The 22,895-nt window shown below is 46.7% G+C and overlaps 1 protein-coding gene across 1 annotated transcript in view; it reads left to right on the top strand.

Moving 5' to 3' along the window:
* INO80 (INO80 complex ATPase subunit) overlaps positions 1-22,895 on the top strand; it is a 1,945,052-nt gene that overhangs the window by 526,880 nt on the left and 1,395,277 nt on the right. The window lies entirely within an intron of this gene.

Here is a 22,895-nt window from a genome sequence, read left to right on the forward strand (position 1 = left end):
CAAGCACACAATCCGATTAATAAAAAAACACAGAGTTATGATAGCACTATACAAATCCGCAAACTTCAGGTACGAAAAGGTCTTGTAGCAATAACTAGAAATCTTGGCATGAAGGAAGATGAGAAAGAAAAACTAACAAAGATATGGTGCAAACAGCACAAAAAATGTAAATATATTAGTACCAATCATGATTTGCTGAAAAGAATAGTCCATAAAGACTCGAGAGCTTTTTTGGTGGCAATTGAATAACAAAAATCACTAACAAGGCAGTTGCTCAATGAATTGGAGTAAGTGAGGGTGATTGGGTAGACTATATTTCCAGCAAATGCAATGCAGACTCAACCGCAGTAGTAGGAGTGCCTGATCAAAGTTGCAAATTATTATTTCTTAACTTAGATCACCTAGATATAGAAATGACAATTCCCAAGTTAAAAAGCACCAGAGCAAGCAGTCCAGATGGCATAACCAACGGTATATTTAAGGATAATCCTGTCCTCTGGGCAGATATTATTTATTTATTTTTTTAAAATATATTTTTATTTTATCTCAACCAAACAACATTACAACGAAACATAAATAAAACACTTCAAACAACAAAAACCAAACAAACAAAAAATAAGGCACTGCAATCCCCATCCCTCCCCCCTATGAGCCTGTAGAGTGTCCGCCATCAGTGTCCGTTCCGTGCGGTGGGGCCACATCGCTCTCAAGTCCAGCCGAGGCCGATCCCGCTCCGAACAGCTCAGCTAACAATAACTTCCATGCCGTGAGAGAGCCTATTTCTTCCTCATCCCCTGCCAGACTGCCATCTTGCCACGCTGTCGTTTCGGCATCCGCCCATTTTTGGAGATCCTGCCACCAGACCTCCACTCGCGGCTTGTGACATTTCTTCCACTCCATGGCTATCCTACGTTTGGCAAGCACATAGGTCAGATCTTTAAGTTTCTCAACATGTCGAAGCTTACGCGCTCTGGAATACCCTCCCAGCAGGCAAGCCCAAGCCGAATCCACCTTAAGTGTGATACCCCTCCCTGCCAGCCTCCGCGCCACTTCACCCCAGTAAGTTGCAATCACTGGGCACGCCCAGAACATATGTATCATGTCCGCATTCTCTTAGTTACACTTGGGGCACGCCTGGCGCCCACTACCTAGAAATTTGGAAATTCTAGGGGGGGGGTCATATATGCCCGGTGCGTAATATAGAGCTGTATCTGCTTGAACCTGGCGTTCCTCAATACCTTTTTGTGATACCCCAGGGCGCGCTCCAACATCCCATCCGACATCGGGGCCCCCATCTCCGCTTCCCAAATCCTTCCCAGCCTTCGTCATCAACATCTCATACAACCTAGAGACCTCGTGCCCACCCTCTGATGCGTCATACATTATTTCCAGCGTGGCATCCGGTTCATCGGCCAAAGTAGTTTCGGGCCACGTGCTCCGGACCTCCCGGACCACCCTATGATATGTTACATATTGACCCCTGTGTAGCCCCGACCCTGCCTCCAGTTCATCGAACTCCATCAGGGTCCCATCCTGCCAGATGTCGCCCATAGTGATCAATCCCACTGACTCCCAATACGTCCGGATAATAGTTCTCAGCTGCCCGTCCTCCTTTGCCAGGGCGATCAGAGGCAACTGCGGCAAGGGGTCACCCATCATCCGACAGGCACGCCGCCATATATTCCTGCCAAGGGCTAGCATCTTAGGACGCTCTCTCATCCATGAGCCAGTCACCCAAATCACCTCCCGCAGATAGAAGGGGGAACAGTCTCTCCCTAGCAGCCTATGTTCGGGGGTCTCTTCATCTGAAAGCCACCTGGCCACATATTGCAGTTGCGCCGCAATATAATAGGCCTCAAAGTTTGGCAGCTTCATGCCACCTTTCTCGTAAGAGTTCTGCAATTTCCATAATGCGACCCTGTTGCGCGTGCCGTGCCACAGGAAATTCCTACACACGCTATGTAACTTAGCGAAAAACTTCCTAGGTATCATATACGGGATGTTATTAAAGTAATGCAGGAGCCTGGGCAGCACCACCATTTTAAGCATAGCTCCGCGACCCATCATAGCTAAAGGCAATCTTTCCCAGAACCTCATACACCTCTCAATCTTTCCCACAGCTAGTTCAGTATTATACCTGTGTTCTTCCTCGGTCGTGTGATACACGTCAATGCCCAAGTACCGGAAGGAGCTTGTTGCCCACGGAATCCGCAGCACTGGCAACCTCTCTGCCGGTATCCCCACATAACTGCCTAGCGGGAATAGTACGGATTTCTGAGGGTTAACCGCTATGCCGGACAACCAGGCGTACCTCTCCAATACCTCCAAGATATACTGCAAATTCTCTTCCGGATGTTTCAGGTATAACAGCATATCGTCTGCATACAGGGATATAAGATGGCACTCTCCTCCCACCTCTATGCCCACCGGATCATACTGCTGCCGGAGGTAAACTGCTAAGGGTTCGAGGGCCAGTATGTACAACATTGGGGACCAAGGACACCCTTGCCTGGTGCCTCTGCCTAACTGCCATCTATCTGACACCACTGCACCCGTACGGACCCTAGCCAGAGGCGCACTATATAATAGCTCGGCCCACCTCATGTAGCATGGTCCCAGTCCGAACTGCCCCAAAGCCGCCAGCAGCCATGGCCATCGAACAGAGTCGAACGCTTTAACCGCGTCCAGCGCCACTATCGCCATTTCGCTGTCCTCACTGCCCCCCCATTCCACCACCCTGTGAAGGCGTCTGTGATTGTGAGTAATATTCCTGTTCGGGACATAGCCCGTCTGGTCAGGATGGATCAGCTTGCCTATTACCCTCCGCATTCTGGCCGCCAGGACAGCTGTCAGGATCTTGCTGTCCTGGTTCAGCATCGACAGGGGCCGGTAGGAGCCACAATCATGCCCCGGTTTATTGGGTTTGGGGAGCGGTACTCCCTGAGTGATTCCGGCAGCCGCCCCACCTCGAACGCTTCATTAAACATCTCCAGCATGGGCGGGAGCACCTCCTCCCCATAGGCTTTATAAAACTCACTGGGGAACCCGTCCGCTCCTGGGGCCTTGCAAGTGGGTAGCTGCCGCACAATCTCCTGCAGCTCCTCCAGAGTGATCGGAGCATCCATCTCCTCTCGCTCTTCGTCACTTATCTTGGGCAGGCCTATGTCTTCAAGTACTACCTCTATCTCCTCCCGGCTTCCCCCTCTCGATCCTCATATAATGCTTGATAATATTCCGCGAATGCTCCATTCACCCCTTCCTGGGTGTCCTCCTCCACTCCCTTTTCAGTGATAACTGATCGGATCGGGGATCTTGGGGTCTCACTCTTATACAGCCAAGCAAGAAGCCTGCCCGTCTTGTCTCCCCCGGCATGCAACCTCTCAATGTACTTCCTGTAATTCAGATTACAAAGCCTGTCCCAATGTTCTGCGCACCTCTGTTGCAGATTAATGACCTCCTCCGTGTCCGTCCCCCCCTCCCCCAGCTCTCTCTCCAACTCAATCTCGGCTCTACGCAGATCTGCCAGGACTCCTCCCATTAATCCCTTGGATTTAGCAATGGCAACCCCCCTCATTACAACCTTAAAGGCCTCCCACAAAGTACCCGCCGACTTGACGCTGCCTGTGTTCGCTTCAAAGTAAGCAACTATCTCCTCCCTCACTTCCTCTCTGAAGACTGGGTCCCTGAGCGCTTCCGCCCTAAGGCGCCATGTTGGAATTCGCGCTCGTGGGGGACAAAGCTGCCAACGCATGACCAGGGGCGAGTGGTCCGAAAGGACTCTCGCCCTGTAGTCTATCTGGTCACACTCCGCGACGACGTCCGGCGTGGCGAAAAAGTAATCTAGCCTTGTGTGTAACTGGTGCGGGGCCGAGTAATGCGAATATTGCCTCACGCCATGGTGTCTCGTCCTCCACACGTCTGCCAGGCCAAGGTCTACCAGCAGCGCCTGCAGTACCTTAGCCGCCGGGCTGGGCCTGTCTACCCTGTCATCCGGCCAGTCCTGTTTGGGGTTTAGTACACAATTAAAGTCCCCTCCCCAAATCACAGGACCCCCCATCCCTTCACCCAGTCTTGTGGTCAGTGTCCTAAAGTTTGTCGCCGTGTCACGGTTGGGAGCATAAGTATTTATAATGCACACTACTTTATTTTCCACAAGCCCCCTTACCATGACCAGCCTCCCATCAGACTCCACAACCTCCCCAAGTAGCTTAAACGGGACATGTGGTGCAACCCAAATCAGCACACCTCTAGCATAGGCAGAATATGTAGATCCAACTACTGTCCCTCTCCACTTTCTCCCCACCAGTTCCAGTTTATCCCGTGTCAGATGTGTCTCCTGTAACAAGGCGATATCTATCTTTTGTCTTTTTAGGTACAACATGACCTTGTTACGCTTAAGGTAGCTGTTAAGCCCTCTAACGTTCCACGTTAGTATCCTAAGGTCCCCCATGATGTATCAGTAGCTCCCATCCCTCTCCCAGGTCCACTCGCCTCCCCCCTACCGCAAGGGCCCCCATCCCCAGTTTCTCTCCCAGGCTCATATAAAAAACTGACCCACCCCACCCCCCTAACCCAACCAGCTGCCCAGCTCCATCCCTGGATCTCAGGCATCCCTGTGTTCGGTTCTCTCTGGAACCCAAGTAGAGAACCCGACAGGGTGTCACCCCACACACCGTGACTAACCTAAACTCAAACTGGGGTACAAAGAACAGCCCCCGGAGGCTCCCCTCCCACACTTCTGTATCCGCGCACACGGACCATGTTTCAAAGTCCTAACGCATACACTACCATAACAAAGTCCCACCGACTATATTCCAGTCCCAATATTCATAGCCCAACCGGGCCCGCAGCGTCACTTATCTCTTCCCGTTCCATCCGCCATCCGCTCATCTGGCTCTTGAGGACAATTTTGTGCATCGAGCCATTCCATGGCCTCCTCCGGAGTGTCAAAAAACAGTGTCTTAGTCTTGAAGAATATCTTCAATCTGGCCGGGTAAAGCAACATATACTTGTACCCCGCTGCCCGCAATCGCCTCTTGACCGCCCCAAAGTTCATGCGACTACGCTGCACTTGCAGGGTGTAATCGGGGTAAGCAGTAATGGTCGCCTCTCCTCGCTGTATGGTGCCCCCCTTACGAAAGTGCTCAAGGATCCTTTCCCGATCCCGATAGTTAAGGATCTTGGCGATCACAGGCCTAGGTGGGTTCCCCGGCGGTGGTCTCCTGTTCAAGGCCCTATGCGCCCTCTCCACCGCAAACCCCTGCGACAGGGCTCCCCCAGTGATCTCCTGCAGCAGCAAGTTCTCAATAAACTCCGTGGGATTCTGGCCTTCAGCCCCCTCCGGCAGGCCCACGATGCAAACGTTATTTCTCCGAGCGCGTCCTTCCGCCTCTTCAGCCCTACTTTCAAAGTTACCCACCCGCTGCACCAGGGCATGGATATCGCGCTTATATGCAGTGCAGTCCGCCACAGTAGGGCCCATCTCCTTTTCCAGAGTTTCCGTGCGCTCAGCCAGGGCTCGTACATCCTGCCTCAGGAGGTTCACGTCCTCCTGCACCGCCCCGACCTGTAGTTCCAACGCAGTCTTCAATTCGACCACAGCAAGTTGGAGCTTGGTCTCCCACGTCGCCTTCAGGTCCGCGATCGCAGCGAGGACCTCCTGGTTCGCACCCCCGGCGGCCATCTCCTTGGTCTGAGTCTTATCCTTGCTCCTGGCACCTTCCAGGCCGGGCGACGTCTTGGCGTATTCGTCGAGCGTAGGCTGTTTATTCTTCGCCCTCAGAGGTTTGTTCGACATATCTCCAGTCAGGAGCGCCCTTCTGGCCGCGCTCCGGTCCAGGCCAGGGAGGCACCGTGCCCATACACCACAACTCAGTTGAGAGTCCCAGCTCGCCCGACAGCCTCAGGCACCGCTGTTGTACGGCGCTCCCCCCAGATAGGCAGGGTCGCGCTGCCCCCTTCGTTCCGCTGAGAGGGTGCACGTATGCTGTGGTCCCGATCTACCGCTCCTTTGTCCCCTCGTCAAGCGGCGGCGGCCATTTTGTCGTCCGTCGAGATCTCGCCACCAGTGCTTCATTCGGCTCTTAAGTACACGTGCGCACCACAAACCCGTGTAAAAATGTGTCCTCGCGTGCAGCCGGACTTCATGGTCACAGCCTTCCCACTTTCCGCCAAATCACAGCGGTCCTTGCGCGGTATCAGTCGGATTATGTACGGATCAGCGGGAGCTCCCGTACAGGCACGTCCTTTCACATGGCTTCCAAGCCACGCCCCCAACTGGGCAGATATTATTATATTCCATTTATTCAAACACATAATATCAGACAACAAGCGCCCAGCGTCTTGGACAGAATCAAATCTGGTCCCAATCTTTAAAAAGGGAAATCGTGCAGAACCATCCTGTTATCGACCGATCTCACTCCTTGATAATTCATCAAAAACCTTTTTCTAATCTAGAACTGAGAGATTTAAGGGTGTGGGAGAAAAAGATCAATTTACTCAGCCCGCTGCAGATGGGTATAGAAAGTGTGTAGGTACAATAATCAGTGGGGTAACATTAAAGGCATGTTTGTCAGATGTGGGAGCCGACTCAGGGCGCACCTCATATGTTGCAGCGGTAGACCCAACACCTGCATTTGATAATGTTGACATCTCTAAGTTGTGGTCCAAATTGATGAAATGGGATATAGACCCCTCCCTGTTGGCATTGACCAAACCTCCTGTATTCAAACCACTCTAACAAGGGTGAGACTGAATAATGGGGGGGAATAATCCAGTGAAATCCGACTGAACAAAGGCATATGGCAAGGCTGCGTGCTGGCAGCCACTCTTTTTAATTTCTATCTGGCCGACCTGTGGGAGGCCAGCAAAGAGTTGGGAGAATATGTACCCACATGGTCCGGTTTGAAATTGAGGTGCATCGCATTTGCTGATGATATCCTCTTAATGGACTATACCCCAGTGGGCCTCCAGCGCCAACTTAATGGGCTTGATAAATATTTGAAAGAAAACTCCTTGCAAATAAACACAGAAATATCCTACGTAATGGTAAACTCTACCAAAAAGAAAGGAAGGAAATATACATAGGAATTTAACAACTCTGTAATTAAGCAACTTGACTCAATGAGGTATCTTGGCTATGACATTGCAGTAAAAAAAGTAACTTGCAAGGCCTGAATTGCCGACAAGATCGCCTCCTGCTTGTTATTGTTGAACAGTGAAAAATGTAAACTTTGTGCCTACTCTGTGGCCCCTTTAATTGAGTTTTATAAAGCAAAAATGTCATCCTGACCCCCTGGCAATAGGAACCCAACCTTTGGTATAAGCTTGTACTACACAGGTTGGTAGCGTGTTGAGCAGCCAGGCTTATCTCAAGAGGGGTCAATGTGAGTTGTAGGGGAGTTACACAGAGATTCACAGTGACCTTTTATTCAAGTAAACACTTACACACAAGGTTTCTTGAATAAACAATTATTGATGAATTTACAGTCAGTTAGAATAAGCCTTCTTCAGAAGGGAGCAATATAAAAGCAACACACAAATACACTCCAAAACTACACACTCTTAGATTCTAAATCAGTAAAGACCCTTTTGGAATGGCCCTCAGTCACAACCTACACCCTCGGATGACTTCAATAGCTAGGTTGCTGGGCACATTAATATCCCACTGTTGCATTTAGAACATTCTTAGGAATTGGTCAAAGGAAAAGGTTATTAGAACAAGCAAGAGATCACAAATATTCTTAAGCAGGCAAATAAGTTTGTATTCCCTAAGCAGAGTCCTTCAGTGTAATACGGTAATCCAAAGTCAATGGGCAAAGGTCTTATATGGGCTGAAGCATTTCTGGTAGCTAAGTAAGAAAGGTCTTTGCACAATGTTTTAGAATTCTTTGAAGAAAAGCAGAATTAATGTTGGGCCACAAGCTGGTTCGGATTGTGAGTAAAGAAGCTGCAAGCAACTCTAAAACAAGAGGTAAGTTCTCTCAGACTTTACAGTACCTTTGGATTGAAGAAAAAGTGCAGCAGATGACGTCTGTTCCTGTGCAGCTCTGCAGATCTCACTGTTCCTGGGCCTCAGTCGTGGGGACAAGAGGGAGGACTTTTGGGGACTCCTGTACTGCAATGGGACGGTCACCGCTCGCAACCGGCAATCTTCAAACAAGTGGCACTTCCGTGTTTCAGCTCCTTGCGACTACCGCATATGGCAACGCCGCGGTTTCTGGCTGTTGAGATGGACTTTCCTTGCTTCTGGGGTACCGCACTCTGTTGAGGGGGCTCAAGCTCGGTCAGTCCTGCTTCCTGGGAGTGCGAAGGATCTTCCTGGAGGTCTTGGCCAACTTAAAAGCAACCCACACAATCTGTTGTTCCTCTCCCTGGCGTTTCGGTTTCCAGCAGCAACTCTGTGGAAATGCAACCAGCTCTGAGAGAATGTCCAGGTGGCTTACTTTGGAGTTGATTGGTCCCACCAACTCAAAGGGAGAAGTCGTCCTTGCAGAGGCTTCTCTGTCTATACGAATTTGTAGTTTCAGCACAGCAGCAGGGCTTCACCAGCCAAGCCAATGGTCCAGAAGTTGCAGCAAGTATCCTCTTCAAGTTCTTCTTCAGTTCTTCTTCAGTTCCTTCGTCCAGTGGTCCACTCTGCCTTCCAAGCCAAAAGCCTTGCCTTTTATTCAGTTCTCTCCCATTTATTCCAGCCTAGCTGTCAGTCACCCAGCAGGGTGGCTTTCTTTGACGGACGGACAGTCAGCCAGCCAATCATTACAGAGTGCATTTGGGTCTCCTAGGAAGCACTGGGAGTTTTGGACACCTCCCTCACTTCCTGCCCCACCAGACACCCTGGAGCCAGAGGCGGGCTTCCTCGTGAATCCCGCCAAAGGCATAGCAAACAAAGGGACCAAACCTGGTTTGGCGCAGAGTGAATCTCAAGAAGGATCTTTCCACAAAGAAATGGCGAAAAAAGAAGACTGGGGCCATTTTTTAAAAAAATTGCACCCTTGGGTGCTTTACTGCGGCTGCGAACGCAGCCAGCGGTAAATGCACACCACGGTAGTTAAAAGTAAACCACTGTCACCAGCCATTCATTGAGGAAAGGGTAACATAAAAATGTAACATGAGAAGCTAGACAAAGGGGATACTAAGTAACCCCTCCAGCGCCCTTTAAAAATATAAATGAAGTCAATTTCACTTTACTGCTCTGGGAAACAGTAGTTTATCCCAAAGAAGGTATTTAAACCTTTGGGAAATCTGAAAGATTTCCCTGTGCCACTGCACTGAATATGCTGGGTGACACAATGTAAAAGATGATGCCTATGGAGTTTGTCAGGCTCCATAACCAAAAGAAACACAGAGTTAAAAAATCACATTAAAATACATAAGAGAGTGGGGAAAAAGGGTCTCACTCTCTCCAGGTAAAAAACAATCAAGTACACAAAATCCAGCAAAGTTGATGGGGGGGTCTCTAGGGTGGAGGGAATTGGCACATTTCTGAGAATTCTCCTTAACAATAATAAAACAATTACTGAGGCTACCAGTGTCAGTTTCTATTAGCGTAATAAGACTTGAACTGGGTCTTACAGCTGTGGACGCACCCCTCCTTCATGCCCATGGTGCCGTTGGACTTTCATCTAAATGAGCCCTTGGTGTTACCTGTGTTTTTTCCGACACCTTTGTCGCCGGCTGAAAGGACTTTGCACGTGCTGGATGTGGCTAGAACGCTGAAGTATTATTTGGTCCGCACCATGAGTTTCCGGGAAACTTCTCAGCTCTTTGTGAACTTTGGTCCTGTGAACCATGGGAATGCCCTGTCCAAGGTTTCCATTTCCAGGTGGCTCTCTGGCTGTATCACTCACTGTCACCGAATGGCAAACCGACCGCTGCCTGGCCGCCCAAGTGCCCATTCTACCAGAGCGCTTGCTGCTATTACGGTGTTCCTGTCTGGTGTGTCCCTGCTGGACATCTGCAGGGCTGCTACGTGGAGGTTGATGCATACCTTCACGAGATTCTACTGCTTTGACACAGATTCCAGGGAGGTGTCCAGAGTCGGCCAAGCAGTGCAGCGCAACCTGTTCTCTTGAAGGTGAGCCTGGTGAGGATGTAAAACATTGCTTCTGTTGAGCCTTGCCACCTCCCGTGGTTGTGCATGTTTGTACTGCTATGTATTCTTTATTCATGAGCATGTGAATCCATGCCAGACCCCATGATTGAGAACAATAGTTACAGGTAAGTAACTTGTTCCTTCCCTAGCACCCACTGCCGTGAATGGTATTGGAAAATGTAGGTTAAATTGTTTGCCAACACTAGAGGTGGTGGGCCCAGAAAATGCGAGTAAGCCGGGATTTGTGAAAGTGTAGAATGTGCGATTCCAATTCAACCGAGTCACTATTCCATCTAGTAATGGAGTGTCCTACATTCATGAGTCACAGGATAAGGTATTTGGAACGGTTTGTTCATTCACCGTCCACAGTGTTGACTAACTATTTATGGTACCGATTAATGACATCTACCCAATTGTCACTGGAGATTGCCTTAGTAAAGATGCTAATTGAAATCTTTGCAGCAATTGACAAAGTTGCTGAGCAAGGAATTTTGGACCTGGCTAAAGTAATACAATCCTTAGGAAGAAATTTAAAAGATTATTATGAATATGGTTTTGAGTGTTGGAATCGTAAAATGTTGTTCCCTTCATTCTGGCTGTTTTATTTTATTCTTCTTTTTATGCAGCATAACTGAGTAATTTTGAATCTGAATGTAAAAATTTGAGAATAGTTTGCGTAAATGTACAATTTTACATTTGTAGCAGCGTTAGAAAGGAACTATGTTAGCATATTATCGGTTATTGTGCAGTCATGCGGCTTTCAACGGTTTATACGGTAACGCATTTACTCTGCAAAAACATATAGTAAAACCACTTAAAGGGAGGAAAATAGTTAGTGTAACATAAGCTTAGTTAATGTTTATAGATAAGGTTTCTTCGCCTAGTAAGTCTTGCAAGTCCAAAAACACAACCCTAGCTTAAGAGTTTGGAGAGGGTTTAGACAAGCAGCGAATTACAAAGAGTTGTGGATTTATTCCAGTTTCTAGTGTTATTGAAGCAGCAAGTTAACAACTAACAAGGGAGACCTTAAAACTGACGGGAGAAGCAAGGGGACACAAGCAGTGATTTGGGTCTGAGGTAACAGAGGGACACGGATTGTCTGGTCAATCTTCTTTGCCTCCTGCAGTCCCACACTCTGGCGAGGGGCTCTGAGCGAGTTGGATGGGATCTCTGGTGTGTCCCTACGGGTTCAGCAAATATTTGGATAGATTTGGCCTTTCCACGATGATGCACTCGAAATGGGCAGCAGGTCTCCTGGTATGGGGGTTCCACAGTTCTGAAAATTCCTAGGACCTCGGGAGATGGCTAGTTTTAAAGTTTGTCTTGGGAGTGGTTTTTCCCATCAGGCAAAGAGGAGTCGTCGTCCTCGTCCAAGCTCCTCTGGCGCACAGAACACGGGGTCAGGACAGCAGTGGTTGCTTCACGGTGTTGCAAAGAGTCTGCAGGCATCTCTGGCCGTCTTCTTCGGTTACTTCAGCTTCCAGTGGTCGACTGGCTTTTCACTCCAGAAGCCTCATCTTTTATACGGTTCCAGCACACACTCTGCAATGTCTCTCAGCATTTTACAGAAAGGGGCGTTTGGCTGTCCAATTAGGACAGCCAAACCCCCTGTGGGAGCTGGACCCTTTCAAGCACTCTGGCAGACAAAGGACAGTGGGGTGGAAAACAGATACTATGGTGCTTAGGCGGGGATACCCAAGGGTTCCAGCCAAAGGCAAATCACACGCACTGACCTCCCCCTCCAAGAATGGTAGAAGAAGGGCTAACAAAGAACAACCATGCTAGTAATGATGAAAAAAGAAGGGAGGCTCCAAGTTGGTATTAGGTGTGTCCCTATTGTGCACTACCGAGGGTATGGGACATAGCCTGCAGTACAAGAAATACACAATAATTGGTAGAACAGGTCCACTGCCACCAGCCATAACTAGGTGATTGTCTATGTGACTAAAACGTCACAGGGGCAGAGAGAAGGCAGCTACTTGGCATCCTTATGGCAAAGTATGTTTCTATCCCTAAGAACTGTAGTTACTTGAGGATATAGGAAAATAATCTCAGTGGACCCCAAGAGTTCCCAGCAACACTGCCTACAAGGAGCTGTGTGCTGCAGTAGTAAAAACACAGATGCTTTTAAGAGCTATGGAGTAGACAGACTCCATAGTACAGGTAGGATAGAAGGAATAGAGTTCCAAAAGACAGAACCAACAAGAAACAATGAGTGGGAAAAGGCTCCACCCATTCAGGATTGAAAGAAAAAGGTCCAGATGTCCAGCAACAAGTGCTGGGGGTCTCACTAGGAAAGGGGATGAAGCATGAACATGAGAAATCTCCCTAAAGCTCCCTCATGCCTGTTAGGTAAGATTTGGTACAGTCACACTGTGTGAGACTACAGAACACATATCTGCTTGGTATTAGGTAACCCACCTTTTGGTATAGGTCTGTACTACACAAGTTGGTAGTGTGACTCAGCATCCAGGCCTATCTCAAGATGGGTAAATGTGAGCTGTAGAGCTATACAAATGATATCCGTCAATACAAGTAGCCAAGTAACACTTGCACTCAAGGTTTCAGTTGTACATAGTTATTTATTTATTTAATGTTAGATTTAAATAAGCATTCTTTCAAAAGGCAATTCGTTTTTAACAATTCAAATATACTTTAAAATTACTTTTCATAATCAAGACAAGTTATGGGATAATCTTTGGATATGCTTCATACACAATTCCTACACCATGAGGGGACTTCAATCACAAGGACAGTAATGGCATTTATATATCACATTAGTATACTTTGCAGATTCTGAGATTGCAGAAAGGAAAGGGTTAGGGAAATAAAAAGGTTAGAACAGTTTCTCAGTAAATGTGAGGGCAACTAAATTCTCCAATGAAGTCTAGATACTCCTTTCCCAGCAGTACCGATATACACACGCTACCACCTCTGAGGGACAAACGGTATGAAAGTCAATGGATTTAGAAGACTGCCTTTAGGGAGCCAGGACAGGCAAAGTCATTTGGAACGCAGTCTATCGACCTGATGCACTTCTTGGATCAAAAGTCTTGCACAAGGTCAGAGAGTTCAGGAAATCACTTGTAGAGCCAAAAGCTGTTAAACTTGTGGGAAGGGAGTTGGAATCAACTCGAAAAGTTAAGGCAACACAATTCCCAAGTGAGAAGAGCGTGGCTAAAGGCAATAAGGTAAGTACACGGATTCTGTCTTGCTACAGCGGTGCAGACCTTGGTTCCTGAGCCTCAGTCGTGGGGACAAGTGGGAGGACGTCTGGAGGGCTCCTGCGGCAGCACTTGGGAGGTCGTCTGCCGCTACGGGTTCTTTTCGAATCAGCGTCACTTCGCGCTTTCAGCACTTAGTAAACAGCACTGATGTGGATCTCGGACACCAGTTGGACTCTTTTCACTCCATCTGGCCTGCACTATGGTGCAGGACTCTGGATCTGGAGGTCCTACTTCTGGGTGGTCCTTAGGAGTCTCATTGAGCTTCAGGCCAGATTCGTTCCACGGCAGACGCTGCCTTCGACTACGGACACTCAAGCCCTGGCATTGGGCTTGCACAGCACCGGAGAAGCACAGCAAGTCGGGGATGGTGGTCCAGTGGCGTTTGTCTCGGGGCTAGTTGGTTCCACTAACCCAAGGGAAGAAGTCGTTCCGTCCGGTGCTTCTCTGTCAAGGTCAAAAAGGAGTTCAACACAGCAGCAGGGCTTCACCGGGCAATTCAAAGGTCCAGGAGGTTGCAGCAAACTTTGTTCAAAGTTTCTTCGTTGGGTGTTTCTCCCAGTGGTCGACTCTGCCTGTAGTCCCAAAACCCTCACCTTTTAAACGGGTTTCTCCCATTCATGCACAGCATATGCTGCTTATCACACAGAATGGTGGCTGCCAGCCTGTTAGGCAGAAACCTGTGCAGTTCCCTTAGGGACCACTGCAAAAGATTTAAGACTACAGGTGTTGGCAGTAAACCCACTTGGTAGCAGTCTTTACCACCCAGATTTACCTGGTAGCTGTGGCTGAGCAGTCAGACGTCCCTCAAGAAGTATTAGGCAGTATGCAAAGTATACTCAATAGGCACTCAGATACAATAATACAAGCAAACACTGACCGGAGCTTTGGTATCAAAGTATATAATTATTTATTTAAAAATACACAGTTGAAACACTCCAGCACTCTTATTGTAAAATATTCTAAACACAGTTACTATTATGATATATACACCCCTTTTTCCCCTATTAGAAAATCACAGTAAAACACCACTTATTTTCATACAGAGGTGAGCGCTTAACTAGATTGCACTCTAATAAGTTTGTGAAAAAGGGAGGGAAAAAGACAGAATAAGAAGAGGTACACCACTCTACTATTCCAGAACACTGTTAGCAAGGCAGAGAGCAAAAAGTCACTGGTGAGCCAAAGTCCAAAGGCTGGGCCCACTCTTAGAGAGAGCAGAGCACAAATGCGCCCAAGATCACAGTTACACTAGGCTTAGAAAGTCTTGCAGAGGGTTCAGAAAAGCGTTTAGAGCGGCTTAGAAAAGTTTAGCCAAGGTGTCCCAGGTTTGAAAGCCGGGGGCTAAATCTACCCCGTACAGTCGGTAGCAAGGGAAGCCAGGCGGGACACGGTACCTTAAGTGGGAAGGATCCTCCAGCGGTGGCAGTTGTTCCTGGTAGTGGGTGCAAGTTGCGTCGTCGTCCAGGGGAAGAGAAGATCTCTACTTGGAGGAAAGATGAAGGTCGTTGCACTACCAGGGCAGAAACCAGCCACAGAGTTTTCCGGTTAAAGGTGGTACCTTGGTTTCGCGATCGTGGTAAAACGTGGTATCCCGGTTGCCAGGGTGCTTGGCACGGGCAAGGCGGCCACGAGATACGTCGGGAAAGCGAAAAGACGGTGAAACTGGTTATCCCCACCAGTTAAAGGAAGACTCTCCGGCGGGAGATCTCCTCTGTCGTTGGGAAAAAGTGGTGAGACGGTCCAGCAGGGCTCCACCGGTCGTGGTGTCATGGCAGGTCGGCTCAGCTTCTCCCTCGTCGGATTCTTAGGTCCTGTGGCGACTTCTGAAGTTCCAGTCCCCAAAGCCCTGCTTTTATGCAGCAAACCCCCATTCACTCAGCCTAGCTGTCACTCAAACATGCTAACTGGTGAGCCGGCCGGCTCACCACTTGGGCCAATCAGGACGGAGTGTGACTTGAGTTGCCTAGGCAACTCAGTCCAGGGTGCCTAAATTCCCCTCCACCCCTCCTAAGTACCCCAGACACAGTGGCACCACTTTGGAGGGCTTCTGTGGAGAAGCCCGCCAAAAAGTGGAACAAAGTGCTCGACTTGGGTTGGAGTCACAGAAGAGAACACAAACGCCATTTTAGAATCAAGTTTTGGCAAAAAATACCAACCGGGGAATTAATATTAATTAAATAAACCGGCGGTATGTTCGAGGCTACCGTAAATAATTAAATAAAGATAGTAGCCATAAAGATAGTAGCCTAAAACAATGGGAAATCCCATAGGAAAATATTTGCGGTTGAATATAAAAAGTAGTATCCACTGCCACCAGCCAAAACTCGATCAGGGGGGACGGAGACGTTCCCCCTCGACTAACAGACCCCGGGGCAATTGAATTGCCCCAGCCAGTACGTCCACAATATGATGGTTTGTACTGGTTCTGTTCAGAATTTAAGACTAGTAAAGTCAATGGTGACTTTACATGCCCTGGGAGACAGTAGTCAGTCCCAGGGTATGGAGTCTATACTGGGGGTCACTATGACACCCCTGTGTCACTGCACTGAGGGTGCTGTAACACACATCACAAAAACACATGAAGCCCTATGGGGTAAAAGACCCCATAGCCCATTAAACACATCTAGATTCAAAGAAACACACTCAAATCATGTCCAAGAGTGAGGGTAAAAGAGTCTCACTCTTGGCAGGAGAAAAAAATAAACCCCAAAAATCCAGCAAAGCAGCTGGGGGACTCACTAGGTTAGGAAATTCAGCCTAAACAGAGAATTCTCCCTAACACAGCCAGCTAATCCAGACTAGTTGCATTCAGGCATTACTAGAGACAAAGGACAGGGGAGTTTCTGGACCCTCCCTCCCATCCCGTCCTTCCAGACACATTGGAGCCAGCGGTGGGCCTCAGGGCTGAAGTCTGCCAAAGGCAAGACAAACAAAGGGCTCAAACCTGTCTCAACGCACAGAGTAAAACCCAAGAAAGACCTCACAAACAGAAAATGGCGAAAAAAGACGACCTGGGCCCTTTTGACAAAATGGTCACCCATGGGTGCTGTACTGCAGCTGAGGGCTCAGCTTGTAGTAGAATAGCACATTGGAGGAAAAAGTAAACCGCTGCTATCAGCCTTTTAAAGTAGTAAGGGTAACATAAACATGTTGCATGAGAATGTAGGATAAGGGGCTACTAGGTAACCCCCCAGCACTCCACATAAAATGGTTTGTGCTGGACCTACAAAGAAAAAAGGGAAGTAAAGTCGGAAGTAAAGTCAATTTCACTTTACTATTCTTGGGAACTGTAGTTCACACAAGAAAATGTATTTAAACCTTATGAGAAATCTAAAGGATTCCTCAGTGACCCTGCACTGAAGGTGCTGTGTGTCACCATACAAAAAGCAGATGCCTATGGAGTTTGTCAGACTCCAAAAACAGTGATAACACGAAATACAAATCAGGTAAAAACACATGATAGAGTAAGAAAAAGGTCTCACTCACTCCAGGGTTAAAATTAAAAAGTCATAAGTCCTGCAAAAGAGCTGGGGGTCTCTAAGGTTGAAGGGAATTAGCACAGACATGAACATTCTCCCTAACAATGCCCAAGGTAGATCACTCTACTCTGACCAACTTTACTTGTCTTAATGGTCACATGGGCCTGTTGGATAGCCCAAAACACTTCAAGATGGGAAAGATGCTCTTCCCAAGCAGAGCTGAACACTGCTATGTGTGAGGGGTCAGAAATGCGAGACAGACACCGAGTTAATGTTTTCTCAATGTTTGCCATTTATTCAAAATAAAAAGGGCCATTTTGATAAATGCCTCGCTTTCCATAACCTAATAGAAGTCCCTGCCTAGCAAACTAAAATTAAAGAAAAATTACGAAGTGTCCAAAATATCTGTTCCTCATTCTAATGCATGCACTAGAATGATGCAAGGAAATTATGGCTGACATTTAGTTCAAGAAAACAGTTTTATAATTCAAACTCAAAAAGTTCTTGAGGTATGCCTTGCGACCACGGTTGTATTCAATTCAGGAATACTTAGCTTACATTTCCAATTCAACAAAGTTCTGTTCAAAGAAATAGAAAAGTATTTTCAGCTACTTTGTCTAACTCCGCAATACCACAAATGTCCTTTTCACCACAGTTGGTTGATAACTCAAAACAAGTCAATGTATTTCACAATATGATAACTCAAAACAAGTCAATGTCTTTCAAAATATCCTTCTTGAAAGGATGATTGATTTGATGTGATATCACCGCTCCCTCCAGAGCCTTGCCTCCACCCACAGGGGAGTGTCCATAACCACCCCAGCAGGGGCTTTGGTGGATTAAATGGTAGGGAAAAGCATGTACCTGTCACTGTGCAGCAGAGGGGAGAGCAGGAAACAACCCCTGCAGTAGACGGCTGCTCTCAACTGCCAACACAGGAGAGGTTTACCAATGTCACATCTATTTGTATTGATAGTCCATTGCTCACACCATCCACTCACCCTGGGTGTGTGTTTACAAGACATACCTTGTATAACACATCAATACACAGTAGTTTAAATAGATGCTCCACACTTAATAATCATGTTCAATGTCACCTGATATAACTTGGTAATGAACACTCAATGAATGTGTCTTACACTCTCATATAAATAATTTTAATTATGAGAAATATGTAATAAACATCATTATTATCAACACTATACACAATACACATATAATACAATAAACGATGAATGGAAAAGTTGAACCATTGTAATTTGCCACCACCTCAAGTCAAGAGTAAGACTGATCATCCTTCTCCAAGAAATCAAATTCACCTTAAAGTCCAACTACCTGCCTCACCTGGTTCTGATAGGCAACCTCACAGAACATGCTAGGCAATCTAGCACCTGCCTCAGCAAATCATGAAACGCAATCTCATGGAGGCATTTGCCTCAATCAATAATCAATGCTTCAACACCTTTCTCAATGTGTTATCAAATGCAGGGTAAAAATGCCTCTTCCGTATTCACTAACTGAAGAATGTAGGGAGTTGAAAAGGGCAGGAGAAAAGACCTGAGGCCTGGAAAAAATACACAATTCAAAACAAAAATGAACAATTGAATTTTATGAAACCAGTGGATAAATTCCAAAAAGACTACTATTGCTGACCTTGGGCTTTTCGTAATAAATGCAGGACCATTAGCCTTAGCACCTGATAACACGCTCATGCATTACTAACCCTGTGGTATACCCTGTAATACCTCTGTAAATTATTTAAGTGTATATGTAATGCATATGTAACATTGAACATTGTGTAAATATATGTAACTATAACCTTTCTAAGAAATGCGCCCAGATGCCCCCTGGCTTGGCGCTCTATACAAATAAATAAATACAAATGGGATTGAATGCTTCAAAAAGAATGGTCTGTCCATTGGACCTACTCGTGCCAGCATATAGCCACTCCAGCATATAGCCAATCCAGAATAAGTCATCTGATCTTAGGCCCTTATGCTGTGAGCTGGAATGCCTTGGTGGGGGGGAGGGTAAGGAGGGGGGTTGAACAGATCTTTACCCAAGCAGCTCAAAAGGAATTAGAGTTCTGCTAAAAAAAAAGAAATGAAAATAGCCAGAAGCCAGTTTCAGGCTTCAAATATCCAGAGGAAGAATTATGAGTGGGTTCACCCCTCCCATCTGGCCCATCTTTGAATCCTGGCTGCTTTCTGCTCCTTCCAGCCATATGTCGTCCCGGACAGCAGTCTGCAGGGGCTGATCTCGTTCCCTTATATAGCCCCTGGGCAGTCCCTATTATCATGCCTAACACACTTACTGTCTCTAGCTGAATGCACGGCTCACAGGTGCTGCATGGCGAAACGCGTGGCTTCAGTCCTTCAATGTCAATGACTACTGGGGATTTTGCCAACAATTTTATTTTAGCTGACAACACTGTACTTGTGCGCGGACTGGCCAAGGACAGTTAGCTGTCCTTCAGTGGCTGTTTTTGGATTATTCCATGACAATAGCAGCAAGCTGCCGAATAGAAATACCGAAAGGCCTGCACTTTGTAGTTCAGCTTTTGCCGTGAACTAGGTTTTGTGTATTTCGAGAGCATTGTCTCCCTTCCCGGAGAGAGCCTAAATAGCAATTGATGGGGATGTTTATTTAAGCAGAGTACATTGTACCCAGTGCTAGGAAAGATTTCTCTTTAGTGCACCTTTCCTTCCATCTTTATGGAACCCCGAAACCTTTGCTCTTATTTTTGAATCTGACCTGTACTTTTTACAGACAGTGTAGGGAAGTCTTAAGCTTCACTGCACTGGCTTTTGCTCATATGTCATGGGGAAACTGACATGTCCTTCAAGCTGTCAGTATTGGGAGACCTGTTTTCCCTTAGTCGTGTTACAGCTTTTGGTTACTTTTATATCACTTGTTGTAACTTTTTATCATTGCACAATGCAGTTTATGCTGTAGTAAGGTGCATGTTTGTTTTGCCCTAGACTAACCCTTAGTGTTTTTCTGGTTACTCTAGGTGTACTAAAAGGATAAGCTGATGGCAGCAGTCACTTTTCCCCCACTTCGTCTTAGGCTTACCGTGTTTACTGCGTTTACCGCATTTTGCTACTAACTCTGGCTACTGGTCAAACATGGCTGTGCCACAAGATTATTACTGCTTATCCTTTTGCCACCTTGTCTTTTAGCCTTCTTCCTGGCCTGAGATGCCAGGAAAATCCTTAAAGGACTTTGTAGGGCTGTGTGTGTTTGCTGGAAGGATGTGGTCTTGGACTGTTTGGTCCCAATCCACAAACGCTCGAAATACACACTTGAGGGAGGCTATCTCCATGAACAGCATAACCAGGGATGAACCCTTTTACTGAAGATGTTGAGAGGGGAACTTGAACCCAAGGAAGTATGCTATTTAGCTGAACTGATTGTGATATTTAATGACCGTTTTTGAGAAAGGTTTCTGCCGAAACACGTGTCAACCAGGACATTTTGAAAATAGAAACGAGAGGACTTTTTTTTTTACACATTAAATTAAAGTTTATTGTGAATCAAAATCAAGGATACTAATGAATCATTACCAACTAGAATTGATCAATAAGTACAAATAACAATTTTATGACTTGTTCAGAAACAAAAAACAAAAGCATTACCAAATATAGTGCCGAGCTCAGCGCGCACTTGGGGAACACCACCTTGGACTTTAAATGATGATATGAAGTAGGGGGTACAACTTCAAGGTGTTTCAAGTAGAGATGCGCTGATTGTAATATGTATTTACCAACGGTGCAGTGTTCAACTCCATAATAACCTTATCCATTATTAAACAATCCACAAACTGGTTTTGAGTGGTATTCCTGAATGTTCCCGCCAGTGATCATGATTGGACCACTGCTGGTGGTTGTGTGTGTGGGGCGGGGGGCTAGTCCTGTTATTGACTAGTGAGGGCAGCAGCTCTTACCAGGCTTTTAGGATAAGAAGAGGACCCCTGCACCCATTTAGGGATCCTGGAGAAACCTGAAGGAGCCAAGTATCCTGTCCAGCTGCGAGACCCGCAAAAAAACCTGAGATGTAACTGAAGGAGGCCTTGCGACCAACTTCTGCTGCTGTCCTGAAGAAGCCCTGTCTTGCTTGTGATCTTTAGCAGTCCTGCGAAGGAGATGCAACCCTTGTAGTGGTGGAGGGACCATCCATTCCTGTAGTCTGCTCAGTGCCCTGCCAAAGGAAGCCTTTGGAAGTGCACTGGAACTGTCCTGTGGCTGACCAGCTTCGATGTTGGGCTACCGTGCTGCCAGCGTCATCATTCCGAGTTTCGACCTGTAACTAGGGGGGAGGGGGTCTTCAGCTGGCCCTACGAGACTGACATCTGTGAAGTTTCAGCGTCCTAGCATCGAGGGCACCCGAGATCGGAGGGAAAGTCGGATGGCGGCTGCTGAGACACTTTGCGTCGCCATGCTGAGGTGACCACCATCCGAAATTGCTTACCTGACCCAAGCCCAGTCCTGAGAGGGGTCCTATATTGTGTTTTGCTGCAATTTTTCATCGAGTGTCCTTGCAACAGTGAAAGACACCAACCGGAGATCAGCTTGAACCTGCAACCCCTGGGAATCGAGGTCTGTGACTTAGTGGGAAAAGCAACATCAGACCCTCTTCCTTTGTCCTGCCAAGTCTGGGGAAGAAGCGGAGTACGGGGTGGGGGTAAGTTACATAGCTTCTTACCTACCCCTATACTCCCATTATAAGTCAATGGGCTTATAATAAACCTTTATTCTAACAAATGTATCTTTGTCATTTGTGCAAGACCTCTGAAAGTTGGGGCTACTTTTGGAAGTTAGTTTTACGTATACCCTAATCCTAAGAACCCTTCACTGGACTCCAGAGACTCTACCTTTATTTTCTTCTGCATCAAAGATTCTGTGGAACTTTTACCTGAACTATTGGGCAAAAGGTCCCAGACAACTTGGGGCTGGGCAATTTTAGTTAGGGGTCAATCTCTGTGGACCTTGAGTACAAAATACTAACCTAACCTTTCCTTTGCAGGCGTTTCTGATATGTTTTATGCCCTATAACAAAGTGAATTTACATATGTATCTATGTTTATTAGTATTGTGTGATAACTCTACTTGCTAGTAGTCATTTTTCATAGTGGGCTTTGCCCAATAAATAATAAATGTAATTTGTATACATCCTGTCTAGGTGTAATTTGTGATTCCCATTATGTGACCTCATTATGACCCTTTACAAGCTCACCACCTGTGTCGAACTTGGCCTAGACTGCCCGTCACTGCTACCTGAATTGATTTGGCTACAGCTTCCCAGAGTTGTCCCTGTCACAATATAGGTTGGCCTTCTAAACATCTGTCAACCAGGCCAGAGTATAGAAAATCCGTCCTAACACCCAGTTTCAAGGTCACTGGCGCACTGCCCAGAATAACGAGAAAGCTCTAATGTATTTCACCACAAAATGGAAAAGCGAATCTCGCAGCCTGCATTTAAACGTGTCATCTCAGCCTGCATAATAGCACTTAAGTCCTGTATTTCAAGTGTTTACCTTGCACTGTGCATCATAGCAAGAAGGTAGAATGCCTATATTTCAGGTGTCTACCTTGCACAGTGCAGTAGGCCTGCATTCCAAGTGTTTATAGTGCTTTGTGCATTATAACAATATAGGCCTTTTATTGCTGCTCAAATGCGTGGCTTATATGAGCAGACATAGAAAATACATGTCAGATTTTCTCCCCAAAACACAGGTGCCCGAAACCAAATGCAATAGTTTTGTTTTCATTCAACACTGTCTTCAAATAAACCACTTCTTGTCAAGATAGCACTTCAATCTTTCTCAACACTTCTTGAATTAAAGCACTTTTGTCAGGATATCAAAAAGCAACTTGTTTCAGTGATGCAGCTGCTTGTCAAACAAATGACACAGTACACAAATTCTCTTAATTCAACCAAGGTTATTGCCACATACCTTTCTGTCATAAAGAAATAAAACCATCTTCTGTCCTGTTCCACTCACTTGCCAGGACTAACCACTACCTTGGCATGGTTTCACAGTGACTAGGCTGTTGGCAATGTTGAATACAATCATTACCAAAAGTATATCTCTGA

Source organism: Ambystoma mexicanum, chromosome 14 (genome assembly GCF_040938575.1).
Source record: "Ambystoma mexicanum isolate Mex_15411 chromosome 14, UKY_AmexF1_1, whole genome shotgun sequence".
Classification (NCBI taxonomy): Eukaryota; Metazoa; Chordata; class Amphibia; order Caudata; family Ambystomatidae; genus Ambystoma; species Ambystoma mexicanum.